The following is a 23,228-nucleotide window of genomic DNA, read 5'->3' on the forward strand; positions in this document are numbered from 1 at the left end:
GCTGATGAGGGTATCGAATCGGGTGTCAATGGGACGGAACCTAGTTCTAAGCTCCGCCATAATGGCTGCAGTATCCCCATCAATATCAGAATTTGGCCCTGTCAGCTGGTTTATCAGTATCAGAATGAGTACCCTGGTGTCAGAGTTTTAAATTGCTCAAAAAGCAGAGGAGCACAGACCCCGTAGAGAGGCACCGATCACAGGTAGGCCTCAGCCAGGGTGGCAGTGGGAGCCGGCGAAGCAGTTGATGAGGTCACAGCAAGGCAATCCGAAGAGGGGCTAGTGTTCGGGCCTCAAGGGGGGAAAACTAGATATTGAGGGCCCAGCTAGCAGGTGAAGCTTACACTCGCCATCTACAAGGCCGCATGCCCGGGCCAGACCAGGTGCAGCTTCAGTCCGGACGACACCAGCGGCGGTGCAGGATATCCCCCGCAAACTGGTCCCGACTCCACAGCCGTTGCCTAATCTAGCTGTAGTAATGGCCACTCAGGCCACCGGTGAGTTCTGCTGGAGTCTAGGCTGCCACCGGCCCAAAGGTATGAGTGGAGCCTGAGGCCCAGGGGGGACCTGATAGTCCCAGCCTCAGGCTCACTCACGACCCCTGGGCCTTTGAGGCAGTGCCGGTAAGTGCGGGCCCTCTTCGCCTGTGTTGGGGATGCAAGCTCACCATGCGAACACAGGTGCAGGCCCCAGCATCCCTCTGTCAGCACAAGCCCAAATCCATGGTGCTGACGTGTGTATGCCAGGCATGTACGATCCATGCGGACTTTGCGTATTGAGACCACCGGAGATTCACATGCAAGCGGCCATCTTGTCCGCTGCAATGGCCATGGCCCTAATGTTGTTTTTTTGTGGTCTGTTTGCTAAGCATGCTTACATTCTTATGTAAGGCCTATTCTGAACACATTTTGCAACACACTGAGAAATTTGTAGACCACAGGTCTCCAACATTCTGTAGTAAGAGCTACCTATGTTCAATGAAAAGCATTTTAGTTACTAATATTGTTTGTGTTGTAATACTGACCACATCAGACAAGATTATATTAATGGCCCTCATTTACAAGATCACCTCAGTGCCTCAGGTACGGTTGCCAGCAGTAATATGAAAAAGGCTTTGTCATTGTGGAATATATCGATGTAGGTAATACGTAATAGCCCTAGCTTGAGTGCCTCAGGCACCAAGTTATTAATATTAGTTATGAGTCTCCCCAATGCTGTATGATTTATCACTCAAATATCCGCTTTAAATGTATTTTGGAAACAAAACAATTTTTCTGCAGACATCAGCTTAGAGTTTGAAACTGCACACATTTCCATTTCACATACACACTTATCAGTTTTGATAATCAAACAAGCTAAAAGTTGTTATTGGCTGAGCTGCACAAAGGAGATCTACTTACACAAGCAGGACAGCTAACAGTAGCTCACAAGCTAATAATTGGAGAAGCCTCTTGTAGAATTTATTCAGAATGTGCCAGTAACACAGGCCGAATTAATGAGCATGAAAGGTATCTGTTGATCTGCCAAGAATGTAACTTTCAAAACCATGGAGAAGTCCTAGTACCCTTACTCTGTGCTTGGTCCAGAAATCTATTGCAGCTCACTTCCCATGTGGGTAATACGAAACAAGTGGGGGAAAAAGATATGTAGGTATCAAAATGTGCTGATCTTCTTCTAGAATAAGCATGCCAGTCAATAGCTACTTTGCAAGTTGCTTCACATAATAAAATTATCTCTTGAATATCATCTTGTGAAGACGGGGACGCAGGTAGCACTAGTGCAGTAGGTGCAGTAGCACCCAAGCCTCTGGGAAGCTTGGTGCCCTCTGCACTCCAGTAAACAGTTGGGAGTTAAGGGGTGCAATATTTTCCCTTGCTTGTATTGGTAATCCATATATCCTCGTTACAGAACTGTCTCAAAGGAGAGACTTTCACTTCAATACAGATCATCAGCTAAGCCTACAGCAATTAATGTAGTAACCCATATAAATTGTGTGCATCGCATACCAACACACTTGCGCTCACACATGACACCTATTGAAAGTTGTATTCCCTCATATTTCAAAAAATTCAGTTGGCATGGGATACTGAGGGCGGGTTGGTGTATCTGGCATCTCTTTATCTTTTTCAGTAACCCAGTTTTAATTTCTACCTGTGTGCACAAGCTTCTGATGTTAAGAGATAACTCTATAAAATAAGGTAGATCTTTCGGAACTCCATCTACTCAATCTAAAATGTCTTTTCAAGGAAAGGATCACCGACTTGGGTCCATTTAACGTGTGGTTCCAGTATATAAAATATATTGACACCATTTGCACGAATGATCAGAACTGGACATACCCTGAATCACGTTGGCATCATGTTGAAAACATATGATTATGTTCACTTCTCACTTTATTGGCAGGTCAATGGTATTCTCAAAAAGTACAACCTTGTTGAACTTTGTGTCGAAATTATGACACAAACCAGTCTCTGATTCCCAACATAGAGCATATATTTCAGGTGGAAATATAGTTATCAATATTTTGTTTATACATGAAACCATAAACTACATATATGAAACATAAATTATATTCATGGAAACCATTAACCCTATTCATCCACAAGATAGAGAATTTCAGAGCCTACTTTTTCACAAGTTTTAAGTCAAGAAGTATGTTCTACAAACAATCCTTTCACTTCATGAGCATTCAGTCCAACTGTTGCATGTAAAACGTGTTTTGTTTTGATTTTATTCCACAAAAATGCACATATTCAACAGACCTAGATAATTCCTAAGCAATGCCCTTGCAATGAAGAACCTTTCACTCTGGTCAATGAAACCCCTCGAATGTAATGAAGAACATAGCAGTCTTCTGGTAAGTTCAGGCCCTTCAACATCCATCCATGCAAACAGTTATGCATCAATTTCCCGTAGTTGCCACCCATTAAGTTTTAAAACCGTTCTAAAAAAGTGTCGTCATTCTTCAGGTGGGGTGCGTGCCATTCCCAGTTTGGATTTTTTTTTTTTAACTTCATAGCTTCTTTAGAAATAGTCAAAATTAGATTGGATGAAGCTGGTCATCCAGGCCTCCATGAGTGAGACCTATTGGCTTTGACAACTGTTGTAATGATTGACCTTGACTTAAGAATTTTCCACCACTGAACGTTCAACAGAAAGCTTAACACTGACTTCGCTAGCTGCCTGACAGCTTCTAGTTCGCCACAAAAGAACCACTTCCAAACCTTCTTCGGAAGTGATTGGGCTCAGCCCTACAACACTCTACCAAACACCTACTCAGGCTTCTAGCATACCTTTCCATACTTGTGAGATGATCAAACCGGCTATCTGCTGGAACGTGTTTAGTCCTGTCTCCCTGGGTTGCATGATCCACCTATGGGGTGGCGCCTCTGTCCTTCAGTGATTTCTACCACCGCTCTGATGTGGCATGACACAACAAACCTAGCACTGAAAAAAACTGAAATGAAAAGAGGCATTTCTAAAGGGGGTGTTTCCTTCAGAGCAGGATGCAGCATGGGGGCTTTTTAAAGAAAGGAAATAGTTTTCTTGCCATTTCGCTGAATAGTGTTTCTCCTATTTTTTTGCTTTTAGACGCTGGAATACTGACATAGCTGCATCACATGGCTGGAAAGGGAAAATGACAACTCAGGTGAGTGGAAAAAAGCCAATGTGATACAGGTTGTTGGGGGACAAAAGAAATATGCGTATTTGAATAATGCTTGAAGTTATCGCATATTTTATGAAGAAAGTGTATGAAAAGACAGGGGTTGAAAAAGATAATGCTTGGTTTCTGAAAGGGACAACAATACTCCTAAATCAGAGATTCAATGATAAATAATGACATTTAAGCATACTTGTATTATGCACTGCATATTTTAAGTTGGTGCCTGCTTGCTCAAATATTTGCATTAATGTCAGCTCTATCTTGTATGGGCTTGTTAAAAAGGCAATTAATTGTCTAGCTAGTCAGAGGATGACACATTTTTTTTGTTTAGTCCAGGGAACAGTAGAGAGAACTCCTTCTGCTTAAGGAAATTCCTCAGGAGCTAGTAGCAGATTTCATAACTGTGGAATATTGATTGCACATGTTCAAGTCAATCTCTATTCGGTTTAAAAGAAAAAACATGAGTACAACATTTTATTTATACTAACTGCAGAAAAATAAAATTCATAGACAAGTTAAAAAAAATATGGCCATAGATTGATTAAACACTTAAATAATCTAAAATTCAGTACACAATAGAACAACATTTAGATGATAAAGTTACTTGTACATAAACACAGACATTTAGCTAACGAAATCACAAAATGATTTTGTACGTTCTTGAATAACCTGCATGGCTGCACTATGTTACTTGCCCACTTTAATCTGTGATTTGACTGCAGCTGAAATAAATCTATAGATCATATTAAAGATGTATTCAGACTGCAGAAGTTGTGAATAAAATAATGCAGATCTATAGCTTCTGATGTTTCATAGAGTTTGCAGATAAGGAAGAGGTGTGGATTGCGCAAACTCTGACTTACAGGGACGTGGCACAAGATCCGAATTCCCAAATGCATCACTAGGATACGAAACCAAAATATGACCAGTGTTAAAACGGAACATAATTAAATAATGCCTATTATGTTCATTTGACACACAATTCATATAAGACCCCATATGATGTTTAGTAATGAGAAGCTGGTGAGCCAGAACCCTTCTTTTACTGCATTAATGGACTTCTCGCCTTCTCGTGAGCATTGCAAGGAATTTAGTTTGTACACTTTTTTTAGCTGAAGAGTTAATACTCTGGGGAGTATCTAAAATACCCAAGCCCCTTATCAGGTGGAGTGGATCCTTTGCATATCTCAACCATGGGATGTTATGAGCGTTCTCAAGCCCCAACCAAATGGTAATTGCAGCTTGATTAAGTTGTGTTTATGGTTTATTACAAATACAAAAACCAGAACATAATGGGTGCTAGTTTTTATCCGATCCTCAATATACATTAATCCCAACTCTACATGACTGGCATAGATGGGAACACCAGTGGGAACAGACATAAACCTTCTTGGAAGGCATTTTCACTGTCCTGTATAAGAAAGTCCACAAATACCCACCCAACATGTGACCACAGAGGTATATTTGGCATTTGCATCTAGAGGCTTGGAGTCTAGTTTTGCAGCAAACTTAAAGACTGCAACAATGGACCTTTCAAGTTAGGTCTTCCTTGTTTTCATCAGATACCCCCAAGGGCTTTATCAAAGGGAACCCCCAGGTATGTAAAAGTTGGTACACATAGAAGTCTGGTCTTATTTGTGGAATTTTCTGGAAGCGGATTACATCACTCTTGTCACTAGCGTCACGTAATTAGTCCTAGGCTTCCTGTCTAATAACCTTTTCTCTCTATTTTATCACCTCCTTATAACGTAGTCTACATTCCCTAAACTTCTCCATCATTGTAGGTGACATTCTCAATGTCTTAATTAGACATCTATGTGCAGAGGAACAGGCTCCATCAAACCATTTGTTTCTTTGGTTCCCTGCAAGATGACCGCAATGATGATAGCTCAGTAATAACATTGTACATTTCTTTAAAGGCTGTAAGCTAATAAATAGGATCCCTTCCGCCCCCCATTCTCCACAAACACCATCAACTGATCCTGTCACCCTGACTACCAACTCTGTCAGTAGATGACCAGAGTTTGTAGATGTCCATTATTGCAAAATACCTCTGTCAATAGATGACCAGAGTCAGTAGAGGTCCATTTACGCAAAATACCTCAGTTCTTGGTTGCTTCTATGGTGTGTTTTGTTTGAACACCGCCTGTAGATAACCCTAGGGGATTATGGTCACTCATACTGGTTTGAAGAATTGTAAAACTATAATGGTCCCGTGCATGAAAAGATAAACATACACGCCAGGGAAGATCGTAGTGACCGCGCTTTTCGGCACACCCTGGCGCCGACCAGTTACGATTCTGTAACACGGCCGCTATCGCCTACATTTGGGCTGCAGAATCAAATCACTTGAGTTACCATACTCCCGATATGACATGCCTTGCGCTGCATTGGCAAAGTAAGGTTTAATGAGAAAGGCAATATTACTGTTTGTCCTGATGATGGTTCCCATAACTCTTTAAGGGGAACCGAAACGCCGTCGACTTGCTTATGCACCCTATACAGATGATTGATTGTATAGTTTGTTGTAACGGTGCTTAATGATATTTTCTGTGCAATGTATTTGTAATACAGAAAAACGCTTGTTGTTTGCCTTCAAACCTTTCCTATCTTCACTAACGGTAATCAACCCGCAAGTGTTGGGCACAGGCTTGTGTACCACACAGGGGTTCTGTGGAAGGTATTTTTGTTCCACCTGTGTAATTCTTGTTTATTCAGTAAACTTGAAAGACCTCTGTCCGGCTGGACAAGTCCTTCCAAAATATAGGTTTGATTTCGTCTATATTTATTGTATGTTTATCTTTTCATGCACGGGACCATTGTTGTTTCAAAAAATTGCTCCCCGAGGTCCCTGGCTGACTGTTTTTTGGGGTCCCTTGTTGTTGAAAAAGAGAATTGTAAAACTAAGCACCTCCTGACCCCATTGTTTTGAAACCGCTATAAAATCAATCAAGCTGCGAGTACCTCTCCCAGCAAAGGTAACATGGTTTAGGGCTGATTCCGGCATTAGATCTAAGGTGAGTACTAGGTCCAACCTGCTCTAGATCATATCAAAGGCGTCCCCACAAGGATTATGCTCAAAGTGCAGGTAATACACATAATCATGACCTAGTACTCCACATACAGCATTCCTTGAGACTAGGCAGAGTATACTGCTAAGAACCGAACCCCCTAGATCACAACAAAATCCCCCTTTAATGCTTCAAGTAGTCTTAAGTCTACATCAAGCAAGTTTAGTATTTCAAATTTTTACAGTTAAAATTATGATTACGTTTTTAATAACACATTTTTATTAGTTTTGAAACCACCAAGTAATTACTATTGTGTTCACATTTCACTTCTAGAATGGGACCAGCCACAATGAGTTGCATACCTGGGCCATAGTATGCCTCCTATCTTTCCCCCATATCTTGTCATGTTTCCATGGACAGCCACGTGCAATGTAAGCCGACGTTTCAAGTTTAGCGCACCAACCCACTCCCACCCTCCATTCCCCCAGTGCCAAGGCGCTGTTGGAATCCCATCGTCTAGCAATGTCATATTTAGCCACCAGTGTGGTGACGCCCATGAATATGCAGTGGGCCAGAACCAACCGATCTCGTAAACCATCCCCAGCAGGGTCAATCTTGGGTTCTGGTCAAGATCCTGCTCTGGAACCTTAGAGAGCTTGCTGCGTACCAACTGCGCAAAAATGACCGGGCAGATCCAAACAACGTGATAGACGTCGGCCGACGATTCAGTGCAGCGAAAGCAGACTGAATGGGGAATTTTGCCAGCCTGTTACAAGCGTATCGGGGTAAAACGGGTATCATGCAGTTCAGTAGAATCAACCGAAGAAGAGTAGAGATTGCCAGTGTGCGCGGGGCCAACCAATCCACCTTACCAAGGTCACCAACCTAAACACCCCAGCGGCGTCGGAGCTTGTCTAGACCATTTGGAGCGTTCGCTATGAGTGATCTGTAAACCTGGGAGATAGCGCCCCTACCAGTGCAACCAATCAACAGCTTGGCCTCCAAGGGGACTGGATTCTGGCATCTCAGCATCTGGAGGTACATTAGCTAGGAGTGCGTGGCGTAATAACAGGTACTTATGGAATTGTGTTCAATTAAGCTCATAGTGACCCTGTAATTCTTGGGCAGAATGTTTCCCTGCCCAAACATCTCCAAGGATTGCAATGCAGATCACGTCTTATGTATGAAAGCCCTCCACGTCAGTCGTATGTTGGAGCCAGCGTCCTCTCCACAGGGGCGTCATCCCTGTCATATACCATTACAGCATATAAATCGCAACATGGAGTGCCAGTTAATCTAAATCACATAACTTATATCAAGTAGGCTGCCGGGTATTGGAGCGCCATACAGCATCTAGAGGATGCGGTCAAAGCTCAGAGGAGAGTTCTCCTTGGTATGTTGGATCATCTCACCCACCACTGAGCCAATCATTCACCGTGACCAACTGGGAGACCAGATGGTAAAGATTGAGATCTGTCATCTCCAGCCCACCATCATACGGAGACTGTCAAGCGCAGTGAAACGCCATTCGGGGGCGACTGCGTGGCCAAAGAAAGAAACGGAGGGTGGAGTTTAGTGTGCAAAACCAGCTCGGAGGGATAGGTAGTGGGAAATGTTGAAATATGTAGCAGAAGCGAGGGAGAATCATCATTTTGAAAAGGGCGATACTGCCCATCACAGGCGGTCGAAGCTGCGACTACCTATGTATGTCGCTTTTCATTTTGCAGCGTGAATCTTTCTGGATTCACTATGCTGTGCATTATTCCACGGTCTTGTGGTTGGGTCCGGATTCGTAGTCTTTTCTTTGTTTTTTTTGTAGCCCAGGTGGGCGTCGGCGTCACACCCCTTTGGGTGTATTTCCGGTGACGTCGGCATGCTTCCTGCGGAAGCTCCCACTCTTGGCCGCCATCTTCAGATTCTTTTTTTCCGCGGTCGGGTCTGGATCGTTCCCGTTTGGGCTCCAGACATTTTTGGAGAAAGAAGAAAGAAAATACAGAAAAGACGAGGAGAAATCATCTGAAGACTACAGGGGACTTCATAGACGAAAAGCCGGCAAGGAGAAGGCGTTTTTTCATCGAGATCATCGACGACCACGCGACCAGAGAGGCCCTGGACGCTCGATGATGGACAACACGCCGTTCAAGTTCTGCCGTAACTGCCACCACAAGTACGCGCAGAAGGACCAGCACCCGGTATGCAACCTTTGCCTACCGGTGAACCACGAAAGCGGAGACTGCAACGCCTGTTCCGCCTTCGCCCCGAAGACCCTTCGTGTGAGAGAGAGGCAGAGGATAGCACACGCCACCCTGCAGGGGAAGGCCCCGACTCCGTCCCTCTACGAGCTGGGGATGTCCTCCGAGGAAGAAGACAACGCTGCCGCCGAAGACGACAGCTACACGGTCGTAGAGACCGATTACACGAAGACCTCTGACAAGGTAGGAGACTCTTCGGCCCCCAAGAACCCGAGAGACTCTGAGTCTAGAAAAATCGAGGGCAAGACCCCGAAAGCGCCGACGCCAAAAAAGGCGGCGTCCGCGACTACTCCCAGGCCCAGCGGATCCTCCGAGAAGGAGTCCCCGGCGCCGAGGGCTGCTGATCAGCAGAAAACGTCGAAAATCGTCCCCGAAAAGGATCGATCGACGCCGAGGGAGAAAGACCCAAAACTGACGATGACGACCAGAGACCCAAGATCCGGTCCGACGTCGACGTCGAAAACTTCGACGCCGAAAGGTACGGCGACGAACCATCCGCCGAAAAGAACGGCCGACCCATCCGACGCGGAACACGCGGCAGAGATGGAGAAGAAGAGAAGGCGCCTCGAGGCCGGAATGGAGAACATCATGCAGCGGAAGAAAGATTTCGATGCAAAGATGAAGGCCTTCACGATCCCTCACAAGACTAAGCCACCGGTGGTGGAGGCAGTCGAGGAGGAGGAAGAGATCGCCGAAGTTGTCGAGGAACAAGACCAGGACGTCGAGGTGATCAACGACCAGGAGGAGTACGAGAATCCATACGATAGTTACAACTATGGGGAGGAAGAGGAAAGCAGGACGGACGCAGACTCGACACCCTCTGACCTACAGGAGGTAGATTACATAGATGTCGACACCGACAGCCGGAGGAGGTGGTCGACACTTACCCCTCGAGGCCCTCGCCGCCGGACGACATCGGGGCCTACAACTCGGTGATACAAGCTGCCGCAGCAGCTTTCAAGCTCAAGCTCGACGAAGAGAAGCAGAAAGCAGACTTCCTTCTAGAAACATTGCTCCCAACACAAACGAGGAGCCAGTTCCTTCCAATGCTCGAGAGCGTCTTGGCTCAGGGGAAGGAAGCTTTCAGGGAGCCCGCAACATGCAAGGCAGTAACTCCCAGAACTGAGAAGAAGTACAAGCATTCCACAAAAGACCCGGCCTACATTCAGGGCACGGTCTCCGCAGACTCCATTATCACGGCCACAGCAAGGAGGAGGGCTAACGTACCCACTGCCTCGGGCCCACCACCGGATAAGGAGAGCAAAAGGATGGATCTGGTGGGCAGAAGGATCGAACGGAATGCCGCGACCCACTGGCGCATGGCTAATTCCAACGCCCTGATAAACAGGCACATGTACCAAATAATGGAGGGGCTGGGGCAGTTGGTGAAGGACTTTCCCCAGGATGCCAGGCAGAAGGCCGAAAAGCTGGTTGAAGAGGGGGAAAAACGCGGCAAATTCTTGCCTTAAGACGGCCCTGGATGGGGCAGACAACGCCAGCAGGCTCAAGATGATGGGCGTCACGGAAAGGAGGCACGCCTGGCTCAGGATATCCGGTTTCAAACCGGAGGTGCAACACAGCATCCTGAACACACCGTTCAACGGCAACACGCTTTTCGGAACAACAGTTGATGAAACGCTCAGTCAACTGAAAAAAGATAACGAAACAGCAAGATCCATGGGAGCATTGCAGTTCAGAGGGAACAAGAGGGGCACCCCGTCACGGAGGCCCGGCGGGAGAGGCGGAAACCAGCCAGGTACATCACACCAGGCTTTCCAGCAAACGCACCAGGCAGACTCGCAGACTCAGCATGGTCAGCAGAAGCAGTCCTGGCAGTACCAACAAAGAGGCCAGTCCTTTCGAGGGAGAAATGGACGGGGACAAAATAGAAGAGCGGGGCAGCAGCCCACCTCTAAGTGACTTCAAAAAACTCTGTGTGCCCGCCCACAAAAAAGATCCCAGGGGGCAGCACGTACAGATGGGTCAAGACGAACTAGACACCTACGACCACATGACACCAGTGGGAGGAAGATTAAGATTTCACCTCCGAGAGTGGAGAGAAATCACATCAGACAAATGGATCCTCAACATTATCCAATTTGGATACTGCATAGAGTTGGAGGGGAGACCAACAAGTAGAAAACCAAAAAGAAAGCCACTAGCAGGCAAGCAGCTGCAGTGTCTGCAGGAGGAAGCAAAGGAACTCCTGCGGAAGGAGGCCATAGAACGGGTACCCTTCAAGGAAAGAAACACAGGAGTATACTCAACATACTTCCTGGTACCAAAAGTAGACGAGACAATGAGACCCATTCTCGACTTACGGTTCATGAACAAATTCATAAGAACGCAAAAATTCAAAATGACCTCCCGCAAGAGGTGCTCCCACAATTGCAGATCGGGGACTTCATGGTCACAATAGACCTCAAAGACGCATACCTGCACATTCCAATGAACAGAAAGCACATGCTCAGGTTCACCATCGGAGAAAGCCACTACCAGTTCACGACACTGGCCTTCGGACTAAAGTCAGCAACAAGGGTCTTCACAAAGTGCCTCGCAGCAGTCGCAGCGCACCTACGAAGGCAAGGAATACACGTATACCCTTACCTGGACGACTGGCTGGTGAAAGCAAACTCATACCAGAAATGCAAGCTGCACGCACATACAGTGACAAGCACGCTCATAAACCTGGGGTTCTCCATCTATTGGAAGAAATCATCAATGGAGCCAGAACAGGTGAAGATCTTCCTGGGAGCACAGATCAACACCTTACAGGGCAAGGTGTTCCCCAGCGAGAAGAGGGCGAGGGCGCTGGTGAAGGAAACTCTCCTCTACCGGAAGGGACAAGCTCGGACAGTGAGGACTGCGAGCAAGATCATGGGGATGATGGCATCATGCATCCACCTGGTACCGAATGTACGACTCCACATGAGACCCATTCAAGAATGGCTACAGGAGCAATGGTCACAAGCTACAGGCAGTTGGGAGGATCTAGTGGTTGTAACGCACGCAGTGCAGAAGGAGATGACATGGTGGACCATGGAGAACATAGCAAGGGGAAGGCCTCTAACGCCCCCAACGCCAACAGTGACCATCACCACAGACGCATCCCTGAAGGGATGGGGCGCTCACATGGAGGAGCTCAAGGTGAGGGGACTGTGGACACCAACAGATGCGACAAAGCACATCAATTACTTAGAATTGAAGACAATCTTCCTTGCACTGAAAGCCTTTCAAACAAGACTGTACAAACACAAGGTGTTGATACAAACAGACAATACCACTGCTATGTTCTACATCAACAAGCAGGGGGGCACACAGTCAGCCCCGCTTTCAACGCTGGCGCAGGAGATATGGAGATGGGCCATCCCTCTCAAGATAGACCTGCTAGCCATACACCTGCCAGGGAAGGACAACATACAAGCAGATTGGCTCAGCAGGCAGACATCAGCATCCCACGAGTGGGAGCTCAATGCTCAGGAGACAAGGCGCCTATTCGACAGATGGGGAACTCCATCGGTGGACCTGTTTGCCACACGCCAGAATGCAAAATGCCAAAACTTCGCATCCAGGCAGCCCGAGGAAGGGTCACTAAGGAATGCCCTATGGATAGATTGGTCAAGGACATTTGCCTACGCCTTTCCCCCGATACCACTGATGCACAGAGTACTGAGCAAGTGCAGAGCGAGCAACATGACACTGATACTGGTCGCACCACAGTGGGCGAGGCAGACATGGTACTCGCAGATCATGGAGATGACACAGTGTGCACCCCACAGATTCAGCAGGAGGAAAGACCTACTCTCCATGCAGAACAGAGAGGTGCTACACCCAGAGCCAGAGAGCATGAGCCTAGTAGCGTGGCTCCTGAGGACATAGTGTTCGCACATTTAAGATTGCCAGAAAGTACCCTGAAGGTCCTGCGGGAGGCAAGCAGGCCTAGCACTCGGAAGTGCTATGTTGCGAAATGGAAAAGGTTCACAATATGGTGCAGACAAGAAAGACTTCACAATAAAATGAAGAAGGACTCCACAGTGCTAAAGTACCTGACGCACTTGCTAGAGAAGAACCTTAGCTCATCCTCTTTGAGAGTTCACTTGGCAGCGATAGTCGCCTACACAAGGGGAGAAACTTGCAGGAGTTTCTTCACATCACAGGTGGTGAAGAGATTCCTAGAAGGTGCGAAAAGGATCGCACCACCCAAGCGGGTGCCGCCACCTGCATGGAACTTGAACATAGTCCTAACGGAACTCATGAAGGAGCCCTTTGAACCACTCCACAAGGCGTCCTTAAAGATGCTAACTATGAAAACCGCTTTCCTGGTTGCAATTACGTCCTTACGCAGAGTAAGCGAGCTTCAGGCTCTGACGACACAAGAACCCTACATACAAATACACAATGATAGGGTTGTGATGAGGACTGACCCACACTTCATGCCGAAGGTGGTATCTAAATTTCACATGAACCAGTCTATACAGATACCGAGTTTTTTCCGAAAACCAACAACTGCCGCAGAGCGAGCTCTGCACACCCTGGACGCCAGAAGGGCAGTCATGCACTACATTGAGAGGACGAAGGGACACAGGAAAACAAAACAGTTCTTTGTGTCATTCGCCAACAGTTACATGGGAAAAGCAGTAACCAAAAAGACCATTGCACGATGGATCGCACAGACAATTCAACTCTGCCACAAGCGTTCAGGACAAGAGCTAGCAGAGGGGACACGTGCCCACTCCACTAGGAAAATGGGTGCTACAATAGCCTTCCTGGCTAACACACCCATACAAGACATATGCCTGGTGGCAACATGGGCTTCGGTGCACACGTTCACGAAGCACTACTGTGTGGACATACAGATGAACAAGGAAGCTCAAGTTGGACAGAAGGTGCTACAGCACATATTCAATACCCAACGCTCATCTTCCACCCAACCGCCACAGAGATGAGAAACCGCTACAAAATCTATGCACAGCATAGTGAATCCAGAAAGATTCACGCTGCAAAACGAATAGTTTTCTTACCTGTCGGTGTAGTTTTGCAGCTTGAAGATCTTTCTGGATTCACTAGCGAACCCACCCACCTCCGCCAGAAAGATGAGGCTGGAGAGAGAAGAGGTGGAAATAGAATAAGTGGAAAATACTTTGAAGGTACAAAGCGGTAAAATATCACCTGAATAGAACATTGCCATTACTTCGGAAACGAAAGAAACACGGAAAAAAAGAACCCGAAGATGGCGCCCAAGAGTGGGAGCTTCCGCAGGAAGCATGCAGACGTCACCGGAAATACACCCAAAGGGGTGTGACGCCAACGCCCACCTGGGCTACAAAAAAAAAACAAAGGAAAGACTACGAATCCGGACCCAACCACAAGACCGCGGAATAATGCACAGCATAGTGAATCCAGAAAGATCTTCAAGCTGCAAAACTACACCGACAGGTAAGAAAACTATTCGTTTTGGACATCAGCTGGGGAGAGGATGTAGCATAATTGCTAGAGCAGTTGACCTCAAGCTGGGAAACCGGGTTTGAGTCTCCTCAGGGACGCTCAATATCATGTGATTCTGGGCCAATCACTTAATCCCCCGTGCCTATCAAAAATTAATATGTCCGTCTGTAATGTAACTGGTGCTCATGTAAAGTGCTCCGATACCTTCGGGTCGGGTTCATGCTACATAAAACAAAAAAAAAATAATTAAAGAAAGCTGGGTCAAATTGAGGTGTCTCGTAAGATAAGGAAGAAGGGAGGTATGGAACCCCAAATACTTGAAGGAGAGGTATCACAAATGGATCTCAAATGGATTGCTAGTTATAGGTGCTGGCGTCTCCTCTGATTGGGACCAACAAAGATTTAGAAGTGTTCACCTGGACGGTTCCCCAAATAAGGTAACGATTTCGGTAATGCGGGCATGTGAAGTGGAGTTGTCGGCCAAGAACAACAGAACATCCGCTTAAAAATGTGTCCTCATCGCTGGCCCTCCGTCCCACGACCACACGCTAAGCTGGGCGTCGCAGCAAATAAGCTGTATCAGGGGCTAAATTGCAAGGGCAAAGAATATTGGGGACAGGGGCGCAGCCTGGGGATACCCCGCAGTATAGGGAAGCCATCTGCCAATGAACCATTGACCCGGACCTGAGTATAAGGCTCGAGATAGAGGACCCCATAAGGCGCCCTATGTACCTCACCAAGCCCGCGCTTTCAAGGACAGCCTCAAGAAAGGACCAATCCTCTGCATCTCACGCCTTCTCAAAATCTAAGAGAAGCAATGCAATGGGTGTTTGAGATCCATCCAATCTGGAGAGCGCCACTTGGACCCTTCGGGTGCAATGTCTCCTACTGCATCCGGGCATAAACGATCATGATGGATGAAATCTGGTAGAGAATGTTGTAGCTGGTTTGCCAAAATTTTAGCATATAGCTTAATTTTGGTGTTAATCAATGAGATAGGCCTGTATGAGGAGCATTTCTCAGGAGGTTTTCCGGGTTTGGGAAAACCTACTTTTGAAGCTAGTTCCAATTCAGTAGGAAATGCGTAATTTTTGCCAACTTCAGCAAACAGTTTGAGCAGGAAGGAGATCAACTCAGTACGGAACCGCGGCAGTACTCGGTGGGGAAACCATCACGTCTGGGCATTTTGCTGCCTGGCATTTCGGAGTGGGCAGAGGAGATTTCCCCCTCAGTGATGGGTTTGTACAACTCTCGAGGAAGGAGCGCGGGGGGGGGGGAAGAGGCGCTCAAGTTCATCTGGCCAACGGAGGTGGTGCGTCCCGGCCCTCCGTGATTGATCTTCCAGACACAGACCTCTCCTGTAGCCCGATGCTGATGAGGGACCTTGCTTGAACTGGTCTCTGCCCACTGGGCCTTGCTCCGCGGCCAGAGACGGCGCACTGTTTCTGATTTGTTCCTAGCTTCCCGATGGTCTTTGTAAACACGCATCCACTCACGAGGAGAAGTCCTCCACGCTTCCCCATTCCCAAGCGTTCTAGTTTGGTTGTTCACCCTGTGTACTTGGTGCTGTTTTCTAGGGGGTCGACAGATGCTTCTATTCCTGAAATGTAGGGTGGGGGTGTGGGGGGGTTTGGGTGTGTCCCCGCAGTAAGCGATCGCACGCAGCACCGCAGGCTCCCAGGAGCGTCTGTACACTCCAAGCCACGCGCTCCGCCTGGACCAGGAGCAGCCTACCATGACAGAAAACACCTCCCCTATGGGATCTCGCCACGTGTTGTCGTGGAATGTCAAACGTACAACGGTTTTAAGGTACGCGCAGCGTCTCTGCATAGACATACTCATGCTTCAAGAAACGCATTTCCTGGGTTACTACTGCCCCTTCTTGGCTCGTTACGGCTACGATAGGGTATGGCACTCTAGCTTTTCCAGGGGCTCTCAATCCTCCTAAGGCGTACACTGCCCTTGGTACATGACCCCCAAGGCTCATTTGTGACACTTTGTGGATTGTTGGCTGGTACACCCCTCACTCTCATGTCGATATATGCCCCTCCCTCCTTGTTTGCGCACACTCTGGCACACACTGCTTCTTTGCTACACGACATGCCTGCAGGCAACATGGTCATTGCGGGAGACTTCAATGCCGTCTTAGTCCCGTCCCTCGATACATCGAGAACCCTTTCTACTGCTCGGGCGGACGAGTGCGAAACAACTGCGAGCATGGGCTAAGTCTCTGGGCCTTTGTGATTCGTGGTGCACTTGGCATCCAATTTACACACACATCCGCGGCCCACCACACCCAAGCGCGTATAGATGCGATCTTTGTCCCCGCGCCCGATTGTTCACGGATTGTTGACGTCCGTATCCTCCCTAGAGGCATTTCCGACCACTCCCCGATACTCCTTAGTTCAGGGTCCCCCCTCCTGCGGCCCGCCAAACATGGAGGATGAATGCCTGGTTTCTCCAAGAGCAAGATTTCAGGAAAGAGATAGGGAAAGAGCTTACACGATACTTTGCTATCAACGAGGGTTCGGTGGCATCCCCGGGTACTCTGTGGGAGGCCGGGAAGGTGACCATACGAGGTTTCGCAAAGTCGCAGCTTAAAATCCAGATGGAATCACAGCTGCAGAAGATCACTTCCAAGGAAGCGCAGGCGCTTGGCTTGGCACAGCTATTATCCAAGTCGGAGGATGCCGCTCAGACTCGACAATTGGCCCTTATTCGGGACGATATTAAGCAATTATCCCTGGATGTGGCCATGCTCCACTGGAGGTCTTCGGTAGTAAGAGTTTACGGCTGGGGAGACCAGAACAGTACGATCTTACACAGGTAGGCCACATATCCCAGGGCGAAACGTATAATTCCGTAGGTGGTTGATACAGCCGCAGTGGTGCAACGTGCTCCCATGGCAATGGCAAATACCATTGCTGCATACTATCGGAAGCTGTATACCGCACAAGTCCCGGGCTGACCGTTGCTGCTCTCCTTGACCAGGGTGGGGTGCTCCTTCCTACGCTGGAGCCAGCAGCCCAGAGGGATCTAGAGCGCCCCATCTCCTTGAAGGAAATTGAGGAGACGATCACTCTGGTCCCTGCGGGTAAGACCCCAGGTCCGGATGGCCTGCCGCAGAAATATTATGCAGCCTACAGAGGCAATCTAGTGCCCCACCTAGCCAACTTCTTTAAGGAAGCCATTGAAAAAGGTTTGTTTCCGCCGGAAACGGACATAGCCACCATTGTGGTTCTCCCGAAATCCCAGCCTCCCTCCCGATTGTGTGCTGAGTACCGCCCCATATCCCTCCTTAACATGAAATTAAACTACATGCCACCATTCTGGCCCAACGGCTGAAACCCTATTTGGCTTCATTGGTGCACTCGGATCAATGCACGTTCATGCCTCAGCGGGGTACACGCCACTGCCTCCGAAGACTGCAATTGGTTCTGGCATATCGGCACCTGCTTACCCCATACTTGGCACTCCTGTCCATAGACTTTGAAAAAGCTTTTGATTCAGTGGACTGGGTATATCTACAGGGCGTGCTGACCGAGATGGGGTTCGGGCCCCACTTCCGTTCTCTGGTCCAGGTCCTGTATGCCCACCCGAGAGCGCGAGTCTTGGTTAACGGGGTACTGTCTGAGGCCTTTCCCATCGCCAGGGGCACTGGGAAGGGATGCCCCCTTTCTCCTTTGCTATTCGCCCTGGCGATGGAGCCCTTGGTGTCCCTGGTGCGGGCTGAGGACCGCCTCCGTGGGTGGGAATGGCCTAATACGGACACGGACAAGATTGCGTTTTACGCAGATGATGTGCTTGTCTTCCTGTCCGACCCCGCCTTCTTCGGGCCACAGTGTCTCCGGATCCTGCATGCTTTCGAACAGGCCTCAGGGTTGCTGCTTAACCCTGGGAAGTCCGTGTTGGTCCCCCTTCATCTCTCTAGAGAGTGCTTCGATTGACAGTCCACCATGCCGCTCCGGAGGCTGTCTTTTAACCATCTGGGGATCTGGATCAACCTGCTTCCCGAACTGGGCTGGTCCCTCAATGTGGCTCCATTGGTTAAGAAGGCTAAGGAGGACCTCCTCAAATGGAAAACGCTGACTCTGAACCCCCTGGGGAGAGTGGCTCTGTTTAAAATGATGATTCTCCCCAGGTTCCTTTACGTCCTGCAGAACACCCCCTTCTGGTTTTCCAGGGCCTGGTTCAGGGAACTGGACAGTCTAATCACTAAGTTTCTCTGGAGTGGAGGACGGGCCTGGGTGGCTCTGTCTGTCTGTCTGCCTGCCAGATTCCCTCTTACGACACCGGCATGGGGATGACGCACCTGTATTTGCTGGCGGTACGCCTGATAGTAGTCCACGATTGGTTTAGTGGGAGCTGGTCGGACCCAGCCTGTAGGCTTGAACTGAGCGAACTGGGGATCACGGACATCCAAGCCATGCTATATGGGGAGCCAAATCAGAACCGATTACCTGATGTGACGCGCTCAATGTTGCTGGCATGGCGGGCCTCGCTCCGTCACACGGGGTGGTCGGGGAAGCCGACCAAGTGTTCTCCCCCTTGGCAGGGGGCTTGGTTTCGGAAGGTTAGTGGGTTGCGGGGATTTAAAACTTGGGACCTTATTGGTATCTCCCAGCTAGGGTACGTGTGGGCAAGGGGTCAGATATGTCCTTCCAGGAGCTCCAAACTCGCTACTCCCTACACTCCCCCCAGCTCTATAAATATCTGCAGTTGAGACATGCCCTCTACAAACACATCGCTGGCGACACGAGGCTACCCGAAAACAGCACCTTTGAGGCTCAGACGCTGATGGGAGACTTGGGTAAGGGGTGGTCTCCTGCATTTACCGCACCCTAGTTAATAACACTCCCACATTCCCTGGACAAGTTGAGGGATCAATGGGTGGATTGGGTTGGCCCCCTTGACGATGTAGACTGGCGCGATGCCCTTATGTCCCCCAGAATAATCACTGTCTCCGCCAAACTCAAGCTGATTCAGTTATATTATTTACACGCTGCGTACCTCACTCCCCTGCGCCTTCAGCGAGCGGGTTTGCGCCCAGACGCGTCATGTGCAGGATGTAAACATGCCCCGGCCGACTTCCTCCATATGGTTTGGTCATGCCCCCGCTTGGGGCAGTTCTGGGGATCCATTGAAGTGGAGCGAACGGAGGTATTGGGCTGGGAGGTTCTTGACGACCCACGTCACCCGTTGCTGGGGATCACTGATGGGCTGGATGGGTCCAGGAATGATAAGCTGTTCTACAACATAGCTATGATGGTGGCCAAGCGAGACATTGCAGCGGCCTGGATAAGCCCTGATCCTCCTACCCTGGAGAGGTGGCGAAGAGGGGTGGACTGGTGTGCGACCCAAGAAAAAGCCATGTATAAAGCTAAGGATCATGTCAAGAAATATACTAGAGTCTGAGGGAAATGGCTGGTGGCTGTGCAGGGTCCTGGTTAATCTGACTCAAGTTTTTGCCTAGGTAATTTTATGGGGATCGTGAATGGGGGGAATAGTGCTGGTGTGAATGAACTTATACCTGTGATTTCCGTGTATTGGTTGATTTGTTTATATGTTTTTAAAATCAATAAAAATTTGCTTATAAAAAAAAATGCTTCCAAATAAAGAATGTGTACCATTCCACTACTGCACACGTTAATTGCAGCTTTTTGAGAGATGTGGGGCATTGTGACTTTGTCACTTTCCAAGTAAAGGTGTACTTTCTTGTATACTAGAGGTGATAAAATGTACATGAGGAAATACACAAGTGGCACCCTGTATTCAGAACCTCTGCATTTTTGATTCTGTGGCGTTTTCATGTTATAAATTTGCCTCATAATCTAGTATCTGCTGCATAATTTGCAGATTTTAACACAAAAAATAGTTTCTAGCTAAAACCGATCAAAAGTAACTTAAAATGCACAACGCATGTTGCTGTGCATTGGAAAGCACCTTGCAAAGGTTGACTGTTCACCCTTCAGTGACATGTTGCTTTTTTTGGATGTTAAACTAGTGCTAAAAAGGTGAAACCTTTGCCCAGACAGTATTAACATGCGTAAAACCTACAAAATAATGAATTGATACTATCACAAAATGTGCTGCATTGCGCCGCATAAAACGCTTTTTCTTGCCTCCTAATTTAGTAAACCAGTTATTTTTACCATGAGGTCCGAGGACCCATGGGGCCCTGCAAGGCCTACTTGGGGGCTCCACGGCTGTTTTAGGTTACATAATATTAAAATGAATACATTAAAAAGTATATACAAATAAAGAAGCAAAATCGAACATTTTAAAACTTTATATATTTGATTTGTGAAGTAAACAAAGTATTTCAGTCATGGAGCATTTGTTTTATGTATACTTGTTTTTGTATATTTGTGTATTGTTTTGTGATTCAAATCCTAGAAATTGCTAATGTCGTCGACTTCCATTGATGCCTCTTGGGGAAGGGGGGAGGATGGCCTGTGTGAAGCATTCCAGTTATAATTCAGTGGTAGGCCACGGCAATCAATATGTCAGGAACCGCTGTAATAAAACCTGCTGCTTAGTTCCAGTTGCCCCACCTATATGCTACTCGCTCTTTGTCTGTAATGTTTATGGGCTTGACCACAAAAAAATCCCTAACACCCTCAGACTTCATTGGCCCCGTTTGGGTACCTCCTCTATGAAGTTCAGGTACTTGGTTTAATCAGTGTTCAATAAACTATGATGCTCTGTCATTGTTATTTAACTTTCATCTGAACCGTACTGAGTTTTGTTAGTATGTTGGGTCTGTTTTCTCTTTGCATCTCCCTTAACATGGGAAACGCCTTGGTTCTCAGAAAGCTGTTTTCTCAGCACCTTCACGATTGCACGCTTCACACTGAAGTTACATAAGTCTTTTTAGGAGTTGGTAGTTTGCAAAGATTGTTCACTTTAAAAGCATGTCAACAGCATGAACCTAAGGAGCCAAAACTTGGTGAAACCCTTGGTGATGGTTAATATATTCTGAAAGACAACCCTAGTATTAGATGACTGTCCTGTTCACAAAGGTATGGTTGTTAGGGGAAGATGTTCATAGCGTTTCATTGAAATCATTGAAGCTAAAAAGTAACTTCCTGAGTGAGAGTTGCAGGAATGCCTGATGAAGGACTGCATGGTGGGCTGTGCAGATAAGATTGTTTTTTCCTTCACCCGCTTCATGAAGCATCTTAGTTCCTTGTGTTTTCAAAAAGCTTGGAGTTGGTCTGTACACCAGTAGTTGGCCCCTGAAACTCGGAGAAGAACCTGTTTTTTTGCCGACAACCGTTGGGAAGCCACATCCCCAGCGTTTCCTCTGCAAAAATGGCTCCTATAATTCAACAGGCTTTTACCTAAGAGTGATGAGATATTGTTTGCACTTAAATTTCCTCGAGACAGAATCCTACTGTATGGTCCTGATTGGCCTCTCCTGTAACCTTTTTTTTCTTTGTTTTTTGGTGTTAATTTAAATACTAGCACTCTTTACCATTGGGAAGACAGATTTGATGGCAAACAAGGTGTCGGTTTCCTTTGTTTGGTAGAGTTGGAAGAAGTTGGATCAGAAAGATTCCTTGCTCCCCTTGATGATATCTTTACAATCGTTCACATGAGTTTTCATACAAGTAGGCGATTGGACAGTGCCATTCAGGAGCCTGACACTGAGTTTGCACATCTATTATCATCACTGGTATCCTAAGGCATGTTGTGAGGGCATGGTTTTATGCTTCAGAATGCTGTTGCTTAGCAGACGTGAAGCTCATTATAGCTACTCTGGTTCTAGGCTTAAACAGTGGATGAATAATGTTACTTCGCCTGTCCTTTTCTGGTTTGTGTCAGAAGAAGAGAGTCCCTGTTATGGTGTGGCAGACAAGGATTGCTGGAGAAACAAGCATTGGAAATGCAATAGGTCTCGCAGCATTAGAGTTTGTGCTTTTAGAATTGTTTATGTTTTTTTTTTTAAATCTTTAGCATTTTTGTTTCCTGTAGGCAATGCCACATAAATACAAAATGTGTCATTTACAATACCAATAGGTCAAACTTTCCTAATGCGAGACCTATTGCATTCACCCTCAACCCCTCACCCTCACACAGTGCAATAGGTCTCGGAGCATTTGAGTTAGAGCTTTTAGATTTGGTTATGGCTTTTTTTTCTTTGTAATTCTTTAGCATTGCCTACAGGAAACAAAAATGCTAAAGATTTAAAAAAAAAACCCATAAACAATTCTAAAAGCACAAACTCTAATGCTGCGAGACCTATTGCATTTCCCTGAGTGATGCTGTGGTGGTGCGATAGATAGAGTGAGGGCAATAGATAGATAGATAAATAGATAGAGTGAGGGTGATAGATAGAGAGATAGAGATAGATAGATAGATAGATAGAAATATATAGATAGATATAGAGAGAGAGATAGATAACTAGAGTGAGGGCGATAGATAGAGTGAGGCAAATAGATCGATATATTGATAAATAGATACAGAGTGAGGGCGATAGAGTGTGGGCAATAGATAGAGTGAGTGCGATCGATAGAGTGAGTGCGACATATAGATAGATAGAGTGAGGGCGACAGATTGATGTGTGTGGTGTGTGTGTGTGTGTGTGTGTGTGGTTGTGTGCGGTTGTGTGTGTGCGGTGTGCGGTTGTGTGTGTGGTTGGTTTTTTGTGTGGTTGTTTTTTTTGTGTGGTTGTGTGCGTGGTGTGGTTGTGTGTGTTTGTGTGGTTATGTGTGTGTGTGCGTGGTTGTATGTGTGTGTGTGCGTGGTTGTATGTATGTGTGTGTGCGGTAGGAGAAGGATACATGTGGAAGAGAGCAGCAGATCTGCACAGAAGAAAAGAACAGGGAGTTGGAGAAGGGGGCGGGGTGGAAG

At 47.2% G+C, this 23,228-nt stretch overlaps 1 protein-coding gene across 3 annotated transcripts in view; it reads left to right on the forward strand.

The window, feature by feature from the left end:
- Nucleotides 1-23,228, forward strand: part of ARIH2 (ariadne RBR E3 ubiquitin protein ligase 2) — a 203,708-nt gene that overhangs the window by 8,686 nt on the left and 171,794 nt on the right. Inside the window, exon 2 of one of the 3 annotated variants that reach the window (XM_078661794.1) lies at nt 3,592-3,649. The exons of the other annotated variants lie outside the window; for them this stretch is intronic. The gene's annotated coding sequence lies outside the window, so the exon portion shown is untranslated. The remainder of the gene's footprint in view (nt 1-3,591; nt 3,650-23,228) is intronic. 3 annotated transcript variants of the gene reach the window in all.

Source organism: Lissotriton helveticus, chromosome 9, assembly GCF_964261635.1.
Source record: "Lissotriton helveticus chromosome 9, aLisHel1.1, whole genome shotgun sequence".
In the NCBI taxonomy this organism is placed as follows: domain Eukaryota; kingdom Metazoa; phylum Chordata; class Amphibia; order Caudata; family Salamandridae; genus Lissotriton; species Lissotriton helveticus.